We start from the raw sequence: 13,126 nt of genomic DNA on the forward strand, positions 1-13,126 counted from the left end.
AAGCCGCTCTGGTAGGCACCATAGCAATTAAACTTAAAAACTATTTCAAAACTAGATCCAAATTAGTCATATAAGAAATTTATAGTTTAACATATTTTAAATTATAGCTTTCATTAGTAACATATTTTAAAATTCTACTTGAAAATCTTGATTGAAAAAACATAAATGTCTAACCAACCTTCAGTTCTTAAGTCCCTCTACAATATTCTTAACATGGTGGTCACATACTTCTGCTTGAACAGTTTAAGGCCAAGTAACTCCCTTTCAAATAACTGGAAATATCTTTCCTATACAAAAATCAACCTTCTCTAACTTTTGTCGTGTCTACTAACTCTCAATTGAAAGTTTTTCAGATAATGAAAGGAAGCTATTGTTTTTCCTAAATCATCCTTATCCAAGATATATACATTTTTTTCAACCATTCCTTATATAACATTATATCAAGTGTTCATGTGTGAAATAACTCTCCTCTTCAAGTAATCCACTTCTATTTATCTAGCCCAGAGTATTTCAGTGGGAGCTTAATGGAATTTGGGTTTGGACAAGTCTTTGTGTTATGGATCTTGCACATTGCAGGAAGATTAACGTCTCTGATCCCATCCATCAAACACAAAAAGTGCTCCAAATTCTAATGAAAACAGATGTGTTCTCTAACATTGCCAACTGTCCCCTACAAAGAATAGATTTTATCTCAGTTAAGAAGCTCTGATGGAAAAATATATATATCAAAACCACAATGATATTATCTCACAACCCTTAGAATGTTTATTATCAAAAAGACAAGAAATAATAAATGCTTGTGAGAATGTGGAGAAAAGGGAACCCTTGTACACTGCTGGTGGGAATGTAAATTGTTATAGGCATTATGGAAAACAATATGGAAGTTCCTCAAAAAATTTAAAATGGAACTACCATATGATCCAGTAATCCCACTTTTGGGTACATATCTGAAGGAAATAAAATCACTATCTCAAAGAGATATCTGCACTCTCATGTTCATTGTATTATTCACAGTAGCCAACCTAAGTGTCCATTAATGGATGAATAGATATAGAAAGTGTGGCATATATATAAAATGGAATATTATCCAGCCCAAAAAAGAGGGAAATCCTGTCATGTGCAACAGCATGGATGAACCTGCAGGACCTTATGCTTAGTGCAATAAGCCAGGCATAGAAAGACAAATACTGCATGATCTCACTTATATGTGGAATCTGAAAAAGTTGAACTCATAGAAGCAGAGTGGAACGGGGGTTGCCAGGGGCTTAGGAGAATGGAGGAAATGAGACGTTGGTCAAGGGTACCAACTTTCCATTACAAGTTGAATAATTCTGGAGATCTAATATATCACGTGGTGACTTAGTTAATAATAAGGTATTGTACACTTCAAATTTGCTAAGAGAGTAAATCTCAGGTGTTCTTACCACACACGCACACACACGCAAACGGTAACTATGTGAGGTGATGGGTATGTTAATTAGCTTGACTACGGTAATCATTTCACAATGCATACGCATCTCAAAACATGTTGTACACCTTAAATATGTACAATTTTTAAAAATCACCTCTGATAATGTAGGTGGGGTTTTTGTTTTTCTGTTTTGTTTTTGCTTTTGGTAGTCACAAGATCTCTGTTACTTCAGATCAGCACAAGGATGTTGACCTGGGTGGGACTTGCCGATATTAATTGGTGGACCACAGAACACTTCCTATAATCTAGGTTAATATTAATCATTACCGTTCTCCTAATATATCTATTAGTCCTAAATTCAACCTGTACTTTCCATGTCGTGTGTTAGAATTTCATTAGAGATATGGTAAGCTGTCTTGAAAAAGATTGATGTGCTATTGTCTGTATTTTTTGACATGAATATACAGCAAGAAATGATTTTAGCTTTAGTTGATAAACATGCTGGGTGATCATAGTTTCTTATTCTAGATTTTCATAAAAATTCCTTTAATAATCTATTCTAATCTGTTCTTAGAAACCCTCAGAATTTATGTCAAATTCATTAACCTATGAAAAACATACTTTTGTTTGTTTTGGAGAAGTGTATTTATATTTCCATTATTCTACTTTTCTCTAACATATTCTCTGTTCTTTATACTTTAACACATTGATTTAATTACCTTATCAGCATCTATCCATGCTTAGAGATACTTCTTTTTCATATTTTTCCATAAAAATCTTAATTTTCTGAGATTTGATTCTCATGCCTATCAAGTGTCTCAGGTGTTACACATTTGCCCGTCTTGTCCCTTCTCTGGGTCACTATTCACGACTCTAGTTTTAACTTCCTCAGCTGTATTATCACTCTTCTCTTGAGTTTCCATTTCTACTCCAAAAATCCACACTTGGCTTCTATTTTAGTGATCTTAAACTTATTTTGTATTTGTCTAACTTCTCCCTTTTCTGTATCAAATGATTAATATACTTCTCAATCTAAACTCATATTTCTAGATGTTTACAGTTACTCCTTTGTTTTTTATATTATTTCCTACATTCTGTATAGGATTTTTAAAAATCTTTTTAAAATCAAAATATACTACAAATGCCTTTCTCTTTTCCTGGAGTATTGTGATGTTTGCTTCTGAAAACCAGTGCTTGCGTCTCATATATCCAGTTAATTCTCTTTCTGCGTGTCTTCACTGCAGGTGTTGTTGCTACAAGTAGCATATGGTATTTTCTGGAGCTTGTTGAGTCCTCATTCAGAACATACACAGTTTATTTGTTTAAAATGGGGTTTTTTCATTCATTCATTTACACTTGCTTTGTGAACACTAATATAGCTGGATCCGCCCATAGAGGTTCTAGATGGTGCCAAAAGATATAAAATGTCTTAATGTAGCTTTTTTGGATAATATTGTCTTCTGGATTAACAGAAAAGTTACATAGATTAGAAAGTATATGTCCCACAATTAATTATAAATAATGAGACTTCAAAGACCATTCTTGACCTTCTAAAAAATTGTATTGTGAATTAAGTGTGTGTGAGAGTGTGTGTCTGTGTGTGTGTGTGAAGATAGTTTGTATAAAGAGGTTAAATATAAGCCAAACACAAAGACAATGTCATATTGTATTTAAATCTCCATGAAGTTCAGAACACCAATAAACCCTTGTCAACTTAAAACTCTCATTTAATTTATGGATGTGTGTAATGCAATAAATTTGCATGCCACTTATTTCAGGAAACCTGTAAAACAAGCTATCAAACAAAATACCCAATTCTTCAAAGTAAAATTGAATAACAGCTTCTCAGTTGGACATGTGATTGAACCAAACATTTTTGTTCTAACTATTCTTGGTATTTCCAAATCTATCCTTCATTATACCACAATATTTAAGGAAAAATCATCTATTTTACTACAGGTTTATCTGCTGGGATGCTTTCAAGGTAAATACTCAATAGCCTTCCACACTAACTAAACACATTACCTCATTTAATAAGAATTTTAAATATAGGGTAACCATAGAACAGCATCATTCGGGTTCCAAGTCCACTGTGATGCTCTTGGAACTGTTAGCTTCTGTGTTTCAGCTTTTTCTTCAGGCCAGCTCTCTTTCTGTTCACAGGACGGCTGTTGTGGTTCAAGGCAACTTATGCAAATGGGACAACATTTAGGGATTGCTTGGTAACTCTTTTTAAGCAAAGGAAAACTGTTCCCAGAAATTGCTAATAGATTTCCACTTATTGGCCAGAACTGTGTCCTAAACCCAGCCCTAACACAGTCAGTGGAGAAGGGAATGAGATTGCCATGATTGGCTGTCTTAGTAAATCAGGAATGACTCCCACCTCAATACAGAGTTTAATTCTCTGAGCACATGGCTGCACAGTAAAAAGCAGATTCCTGGAAGGAATCAATGTTCTCCCAAAAGGGGGAGTAGGAGAAAATGGAAGCACAATCAATAACAAGGAGTGTTAGCCAAGGGAGGACTCATTTAAATATCAGTTATGAATTCTCTGATGATGACTATTTATACTCTGGAATAAGTAGAGAATACTAACTGTTATTACTCCATGGAACTTTATAGCATGCTAGAACTTATATAAAATGTGCACAAAGAATACTTGGAGCACTTTCTTTTGGTACTATGTCCCTTGGATTGACAGCACACACACCCACACACAAATACACCTGTTTCTACACTGTATACACAAATACTGTAGTAGATAGTGGCAGGGCTGTTGGAGCAGATGGGTCTCATACCTTTAGTTAGGAATTTTGATTGCTTAAAACTGGTCATTACTCATAAACCAAGGCACTTTTGAAGAGAAGACTTAAGATGAATGGAGATCATACACACATCTCTAAAATGACCTTTATTTTAACCTGGCGTATGTGCTGTATTTTTGTTTCCTGTATGATTTAGGTAAAAAGAGAAAGGATATAGATTAAATATCCCCTTTTAAATCTTGTCTGCTATGATAAATCCTGATATCATACCAATGTGGTGATGGTGGCATCATATGAAAATCCTAGATGAACTTAGAAAACAGTTTAATCTAATTAAATTAAATTTAAAAATTACTATCTACTATGTGAAATATATTTATCCTATGACTAAATAAATTATAACTGAGTAATATTACACCCCTGCCCTCCAAGAGCTGAAATTCTAGTGATTAATACAAATATGCAAATAAATATACCACAAAGTAGAATATCAATACTATCTTTTAAAAGGGATAGGAACAAAGTAGTATAGCAATTAAAAGGTTAGGGATTACATTAGACAGATGGGCTCATAGAATGCATTATGGCAGTGTTATTTAAAACTAATTTTGAAGAATAGAGGGAGGGAAAAAATATAAAATGTCATAGGACTTTACACAATATCCTATGCACAATAAGAGTTATGAGGGAAAAATATCCATGAGCAGAAATGTATTTTAGCATCCTTTGGAAATGGCCATATTGCTTATTAGTTGCCTAAGACAGATATGAATCTTGAATTTACAAATTGTATTTTCCTGACTGGCTAATGAAAATATATACATATATATATATATATTTTGAAGATACATTCTGAATTACATATTCATATTTCAAAATCCTATTGAGATTAAACTATTCCAACATTTAATTAAGTATAAAAAATTGGAAACATGTCAGAATCACTTTAAATGTTCTACAGTTAGATCACACTGAGGTAATTCTTTGAAACTAAGTAAACTTTCAAGCTTTAGAGGAAAAGAAGGTATTTAGTAGATGTTAAATACTAAACGCTCATGTTCAAACCAGCATTTGGTAATGGGAATGGACCTATCATTACTGTCTTATAGTACTTGTGATTCACTTCCCAAATGTTAGACCTGGGGTCTCACAGAGGTATGAAGCCAAATCAGGATTCAGTTAGGAAGAAGAAAGAGGGCATGACCCTTGGGTAGGTAACCGGCAGTTACTGCAATACAGTCTTATTTTTTCTGTATTCCTAAATATTATTCCAAAGAGTAAGGAATGTGAAGAATAAAATTTGTGAAATGTGGTATTAAATGTAAATTTTTATTTTAAAGAATGAGCTTTATACATGTAAAAAAGATTTAATCATTCCTCCCAGGAAAATAAAAAATAAAAATGACACTTTACAGGAGTGTACATAGCTGGCATAGGCAATTACAGCACAGTGCTTGAGCAATCCTTAAAAACTGCTACTTTGCACCTCAGTTTCCTTATATAAAAAATGGGAATGAAGTAATGGTAGCAATTTTTAGAGGGGTTGTAAGGATTAAATGTGATTTTATATATAAAGACCTTAGACACATGCCTTGTCCTCAAGAAGTGTTATTTTTATTATTATGTAGCCATTGTGCCAGCCTTAAGTGAGAATGTCTTTCTGGTTGAGAATAATGTAACCTATAAACACAAAGGAAGTGCTTAGCATTTCTGTCCTTGGGCATGGAAAATTAAAATGATCACTTTCAAATCCTTTGATTTGTACTAAAAGATTTGGATAAGATGTCAGTTTGCCGCTTTCCCCAGCCCATCCCCATACAAGTAGCATCTTCCTTTCTAAACAGCTGTGATGATGTCAGGTTGCAGCAATCTGTGGTTGAATGAATGTAGAAATGGGAGGAGTCCATATAGAGAGAGGAAAGGATGAGGAAACACAAAAATAACTATCTTTTCGTTAAGGTCAAATTCAAGAACTTTTCTCAAAACCAGGCCAATGGCGGAACAAGCATTCAGATACATGAAAAAAGAAAGATATTTAATATAAAAGATATGAGAAATGAGCTTTAGATGTAAAAGTGTTTTTTTAAATTACCTGTAGTCTCTCATTAAAGTTCGGTAGTTTCATCTACTGGAATGGTGAGAAGTCTCTCTGAGGAGATGATATAACTGCAGAGATCTGGCTATGAGAAGAATAAAACATTTACGTATAAGGGGGGAGAACATTCCAAACAAAGGGAACAGCAAATACAAAGGTGAGTTTGAAGACCACCTCAGGCTCCAGGACCCTCTGTCCCTCTACTGCAGCTAGCATGTTAATCAACCCCTTTCTTGATTTCTACAACTCAAACCATTCATTCAAAACCTTTGTGTGCCATCTTATACACGTAAATGCTCGTTGAATGTTGAGTGAATATACGATAGTGTCTTCACCTGACATAAAGATTCATCTTGTGTAGAACTGGCTGAGCTCTAGTCAATCAAACTGGGACAATTATCACTGAGCAACGTGCTCCTTGAAGATGATTTGCCTGTGTAACATTTTTATCTTCATCCTTTATAGAAGCAGATGCAATAGCTGCTTCCTAATTATCAGGGACTCTCCCCTCATGTTTTTCACTGACCCCAAATGAAAGAAGAGCACATGGAGAGAGAAACCCAGTGGATTTTCAGTCCCAGCTTCAGTGCAGGGATAAACCTCAGGCATATGAACAAGTGGTGAATGAAGAGGATCCCACCCTCTGTCCAAATTAAAATAGGAACAGTTTTTTAATTCAAAAAATCTCTTTGAAAAATATTTCAAATTTAGAAAGCCTCTGTTAGTAAGAAAAACACTGTCATAGTAAACACAGATAAATTTCTGTAATTGCAAACAACTTTGTCCCAGTCCTGCACTAGTGCTTTTTGTCATTTGACTTGACAGGATACCACATATACAAATTTGAAATAAAGCAAATGAAAAACAAATTATAGCAGTTTATCATTTCTTCTGTTAGTGTTTATGCTATGCATAAAAATCTTATATAGCGCAAATTGATAGTCAATCCCAGTTCATGGTTTTAGATTGATCAAATATATTTTATGAAATGTTCATTACATAACATACTCTTCAAATTTTCTCACATTTATCAAGTACTCATGCAATATTCAAAAGAAATAAAAATAAGCACTATGAGTTCATCTTTACAGAACAGAATAACAATATACCAAAGAATAGACCAGTTCATATATTCATATATATATGTCGTATATTTAAAAATATGTAACAAAAGTCATCTGTTTAAAACAATATATACAAGGACTTCCCTGGTGGTGCAGTGGTTAAGAATCTGGCTGCCAATGCAGGGGACAAGGGTTTGAGCCCTGGTCCGGGAAGATCCTACATGCCGCGGAGCCACTAAGCCCATGCACCACAACTACTGAGCCCGCGCTCTAGAGCCTGCAAGCCACAACTACTGAAGCCCACGCACCTAGAGCCCATGCTCTGCAACAAAGAGAAGCCACCGCAATGAGAAGCCTGTGCACCGCAACGAAGAGTAGCCCCTGCTCGCCACAACTAGAGAAAAGCCCGAGCGCAGCAACGAAGACCCAACGCAGACAAAAATAAATAATTTAGTTAAAACAAACAAATATATATATATATATACAAAACTCAAAATTAGCAGTAGGAGAGATATAGTATAGTAGTTTTATTCAGAGTCCCCAAGACCACTCCGAGGTTTGATGATTGGCTAGAAAGAGTCACAGGACTCAACAATGTCTTTTTCATGGCTATTGTTTATTTATTTATTTTTTATTACTCAGCCATAAAAAGGAACAAAACTGGGTCCTTTGTAGAGATGTGGATAGACCTAGAGTCTGTCATACAGTGTGAAGTAAGCCAGAAAGAGAAAAACAAATTTCGTATATTTACACATATATGTGGAATCTAGAAAAATGGTACAGATGAAGCCATTTGCAGGGCAGGAATAGAGACGTAGACTTAGAGAAGGGGCATGTGGACACGGTGGGGGAAGGGGAGGGTGGGACGAATTGGGAGATTAGGTTTGACTTAAATACACTACCATGTGTAAAATAGATAGCTGGTGGGAACCTGCTGTATAGCACAGGGAGCTCAGCTCGGTGCTCTGTGGTGACCTAGATGGGTGGGGTAGGGGGTGGGTGGGAGGGAGGTCCAAGAGGGAGGGGATATAGGTATACATATAGCTGATTCACTTCATTGTACAGCAGAAACTAACACCACATTGTAAAGCAATTATACTCCAATAAAAAAAATAAAATAAATTGACAGGAAAAAAAATCATGGCTATTGTTTATTAAAATGAAAGGATACAAAGTGAAAGAATCAGCAAAGGGAAAAGCATGCTGTATGAAGTGTGGAAGAAACCAGGCACAAACTTTCAACAGTCCTCTCCTGATGGAATCACAAAGGATGGGCTTAATTCCTTCAGCAGCTAGTTGTGACAACACATGTGAAGTGATGTCTACCAGGAAGCTCATTAGAGACTCAGTGCTTAAGGTTTCTATTGGTTTGCTGATGACAAAGACATTCTCCGTCCAGCAGACACCAAAATTCTAGACTCCCAGAAGGAAAGCAGGTGTTCAGCATAAACCACATTGTTTGTAAGACAGTGTAGGCATAGTGAGCCACTCTTATCCATTAGGGAATGGTGGGAACATTTCTGAAATCCAAGTTCCCAGATGCCAGCCAAGAGCCAGCCTTGCAAGCAGGCCCGTCTAAGGATGGCAGTCCTAGCTCTGCTATGTTAACTGTTTTCTGCACAGTAGTTAAAAGCACAAGTTTTATAATCAGATGACTCTGGGCTCATATCCACACCCTAGCACGTATATTGATGTTGACCTTGAACAAGTTATCCAAACACTTTGCATGTCTCAGTTTTATCAATTGTTAATAGCTTTAATTAGGCAATTAGTTAATTAGGCCATGAAAATCATATGCAATAATGCATGTAGAATTCTCTGCACGATTCCTACAAAGAGTAATAACTCGATAAATGTTGATGTTGATGAATAATAATAGTATATGTGGCAATTACCTTCACAGAGCTTAGAACAGATTATATGAACAAGTCTCACACAAATGAAATAGACAGCAAGTGTTTCGTTTTGTTCATGTGTGTGTTACTAACTGTTAAGTGCAACAGGAGTTCTAAGAATGTAATTTATAAGAACCCACAAAAGCTTCCTTGCCAGAATGAGTATTCTTTTGCTAAGTGTTATGGTGCCTCAACCATAAAAGACAGAAGTAGCTGACAGAAATAGCTATCAGGAGACAAAGAAGTAGCTGAAAAATAGGGACAATATTTTGATCCTTACATTGCTTTCTGATGAACCCGTCCTTTACAACTTCATAGCTAGCATGAAAGTGGCCATTGTACATGACACTAAAGATTTTGAGATAGATTGGAAAGCTGCATCAGGAGAAATTAGTGGCTAGATCAGTCTTATTTAGACACAGTCTGATACTTTTGTGTATGTTTTGGGAAACAAGGCATTATTATTCTTGCACACTGTTTTTTTAACTGCTTGACAAGCAAATAGAACAAAGCATTTTGATGAGCAATACTTTTGCTCTACCAAGATACGGGCTCAGATGTAACTCTCAGCAGGTGGAAGATTTTCTTTTTCTTTTTAATAAATTTATTTATTTTATTTATTTATTTTTGGCTGCGTTGGGTCTTCCTTGCTGTGTGTGGGCTTTTCTCTAGTTGCGGTGAGCGGGGGCTACTCTTCATTGCGGTTTGCGGACTTCTCATTGCAGTGGCTTCTCTTGTTGCAGAGCAGGGGCTCTAGGTGCGTGGGCTTCAGTAGTTGTGGCACGCAGGCTCAGTAGTTGTGGCTCGTGGGCTCTAGAGTGCAGGCTCAGTAGTTGTGGCGCATGGACTTAGTTGCTCTGTGGCATGTGGGATCTTCCCGTACCAGGGCTCAAACCCATGTCCCCTGCATTGGCAGGCAGATTCTTAACCACTGAGCCACCAGGGAAGTCCCAGATTTTCTTTTTTGACATAACTAGTGATTAAGTACCATGATTACTGGAGAAACACATGCTGAGTAAAAACTTCCAGAATGACTGAATTAATAAATAAATAAATGAATGAATGAGTTCAGAATATAATTAGGCCTAAGATTCTTCAACAAGGGACACCTGTGAGGCTAGTGCATGTTTAATAAAAATCATGTGTGATGAGAATTTATTTACTTGAAACTTCATTTTTCTTGTTAATACAATAAACCAAGTTGCTTTTAAGGTTGGAGAGAGATGTCGGATGGTGTTGTGTTTTACATCTAATGTTAGATGTCTCCTCGGGCTAATATTAAGCATTTAGAGATTCTTTACAAAATAAGCTTATTTTATTCTGTATCATAATTTTAATTGTGCCTCCACAACTATTACAAAGTAGAAATAATTTATGACATTTTATAAGCGTTTAATATTAAGGGGTACGGAGTGTTGATTATTTCTAAATAAATCACTTATTAAGTATATCTTTTTTGTGCTAGAAAAAGATTATACATAATTATGTAAACATATCCCTTACAGGATATCATTTAACTAAGATATATAATTTAAAATAAAGTTACTTGTTAAAATTAGAACTCTCATTGCATCTTGACTGAAACCACTGTAGAATTTATCAAAGCTTGCTCAAAAAAAGTGCCAACACCTCTAAATGTTTTCTTATGTGGCTACTCTTAATCAGTCACAGTAATGGGACATAGCTTTGATGTGGTTATCCCAATCTATAGCTATAATTATTTCCCATACATTGCAAATGAGGTTATGATTCATAGACTATTTTCAAATTTAAATTTACACTATTTAGGCAAACACATTTATAAAATATAGTAATCAGTCAGCCCATTTGTTAGTTATCCAGGCATCACGTAGAAAATGGAATATGTAATATCACTGATACTGGGAAGAAATCGTTGTTATTAGTCCAAGTATCGATAAATGCGTTTGAATTCATTCTGATAATCTAGTATTTATCAAAGCATCCATCACAGTTCTTAAAATAACTTGTTGATTATTTTTTCCTCTAGAACATAATGCATTGAGGATTATAGTTGTGCTTTTATTATTTTATCCTTGGTGTCTGTCAACTGGCTTTATATCAGGAGCTCAAGAAATACTGCACTGAACTGATCTGAGTTGAATTGAATTGAACTGAATTGGTTGAGTAATTTTAAGAAAAGGAATCGACACCTAAATTCAGTAATTAATCAAGCTAATCAATTGATTCTGACTCTCCCCCTCTCAGAAAGGCTATTTGAATTTAACTTCATGCTTTTAATTAAAATGTTCATTTCCTAAACCAATGTATATGTTATAATAAATAACTATATTTTATATATAATAATATATATTATGTATATACATAATTTCTTCAGATGAGTTTTACCATATTAGGGACAGAATTCTATTCTTTTCACATCACCTTGTACAATTTTCATTGATTTTTTGCCTCTAACCCTGCTGTTCTTATAGAGCTGTCTTATATATGGCCCTTTTTAGGTTTATTTTGTTTGATGTTAAATGCAAAATGTGGTATTTTGTTTTTGAGTTCTTTTTCTAAAATTATGTGTTATTACCAATATCCTTTCAAAAGATATTGTGGAGTAATATTAAAGACTATTTGGCCATGAGTATTTATATTTATAGGTAAAGAATAAAAATATCAAGTATAGTTGTGTGAAAGAATAAGGTTGTATTGACAGTTGAATCTCAATGTGTTTTAAATACCATCCATGTAGAAGTTCTCAAATGTAATGCAAATTTTTAAGTTTTAGTATTAACTAAAAATTATTTAATTTTTTCTAGGCTAAAAATTGGACTGAGAATTCTGACCTAATGTAATTTTTTTCCTCAAAGCAGTGCCCCTAGTTTCAGATGAAATATAATTTTAAGTTAAGAAGGAAGTGTCAAAGCAAACAATTTACACTTGGACAGGTCTTATAAAGTGGTATGCACTTTCAATGAATCTAAGATAGCCTCAATTGTTAAGTTGCACCACTATTTTATGAAGTACCACTAAAGAAAAAAATGCTGCACGTTAAAATAAGACACACCAACTCTTTCTTAATAAATTACCAAAAGAGCTTTTTTAGACATAAACATAGATTATTTTAATCATTTTAATCACTCCTGAATATTTATATGCACACACACACATACACATACATCAGGAAATGTATGTTAAATACATTGTATAAGGCATTCCTAAAACTTCATCCTATTTAGTATCTGGCTCTTCTAAATTAGTTTTTGAGTCAGAGTGCTCGATGTTCATGTTTCCCACATTAAGATTTTTCCCTTTGCTGGTGAGGCAGCCTGTCTTAATAGAGAGAGCCACCATTTTCTCTGGCAGTTCTATCTAAACTGCTGCACCCATTCTGTAAATTTTGATGGTGGTACTTTCTTGACCTTACCAGAATGTATCAACAGAAGCTTTTTCAAACAACAATCAGGATTCATATTCATATTCCTTTTTCAAATGGTCCTTAAATGGTCTGATTGAAATGTGAGGAATTTCCATTGTCTAACCAAGCCACAGAAATAACAACCAAATTCAAGCATACCTAAGCCATGGTAGCAACATACTACCTATGACTGCCCCCTGATGGACAGGGATTGTTAAGAGACCATCAGTGTAAGACATCCCCATCTCTAATATAATGAGGTATGTAAACAGTTGGTGTCTTATAATAAAAAAAATATAGTACTAAAGAAAAGTCACAGTGGAGTATAATAAAAAAAAAATTTCAGCTGCAATTAAGGATATATATGTGTGTGCACAAACATACATTATTCCAGAAAATAAAATTCTAACAGACAAGTCATTTATATAATCCCTAGATTTTTGTTAGATAAATTTACCTGCATTTATTAGGATATTTAGGCAGTTTAGCTATGTCCTGTTGAAAAACTTTT

At 34.7% G+C, this 13,126-nt stretch overlaps 1 protein-coding gene across 7 annotated transcripts in view; it reads left to right on the plus strand.

Moving 5' to 3' along the window:
• SLC16A7 (solute carrier family 16 member 7) overlaps positions 1–13,126 on the plus strand; it is a 174,901-nt gene that overhangs the window by 141,412 nt on the left and 20,363 nt on the right. The window lies entirely within an intron of this gene.

The sequence above is a fragment of the Eschrichtius robustus genome, chromosome 13, assembly GCF_028021215.1.
Source record: "Eschrichtius robustus isolate mEscRob2 chromosome 13, mEscRob2.pri, whole genome shotgun sequence".
Classification (NCBI taxonomy): domain Eukaryota; kingdom Metazoa; phylum Chordata; class Mammalia; order Artiodactyla; family Eschrichtiidae; genus Eschrichtius; species Eschrichtius robustus.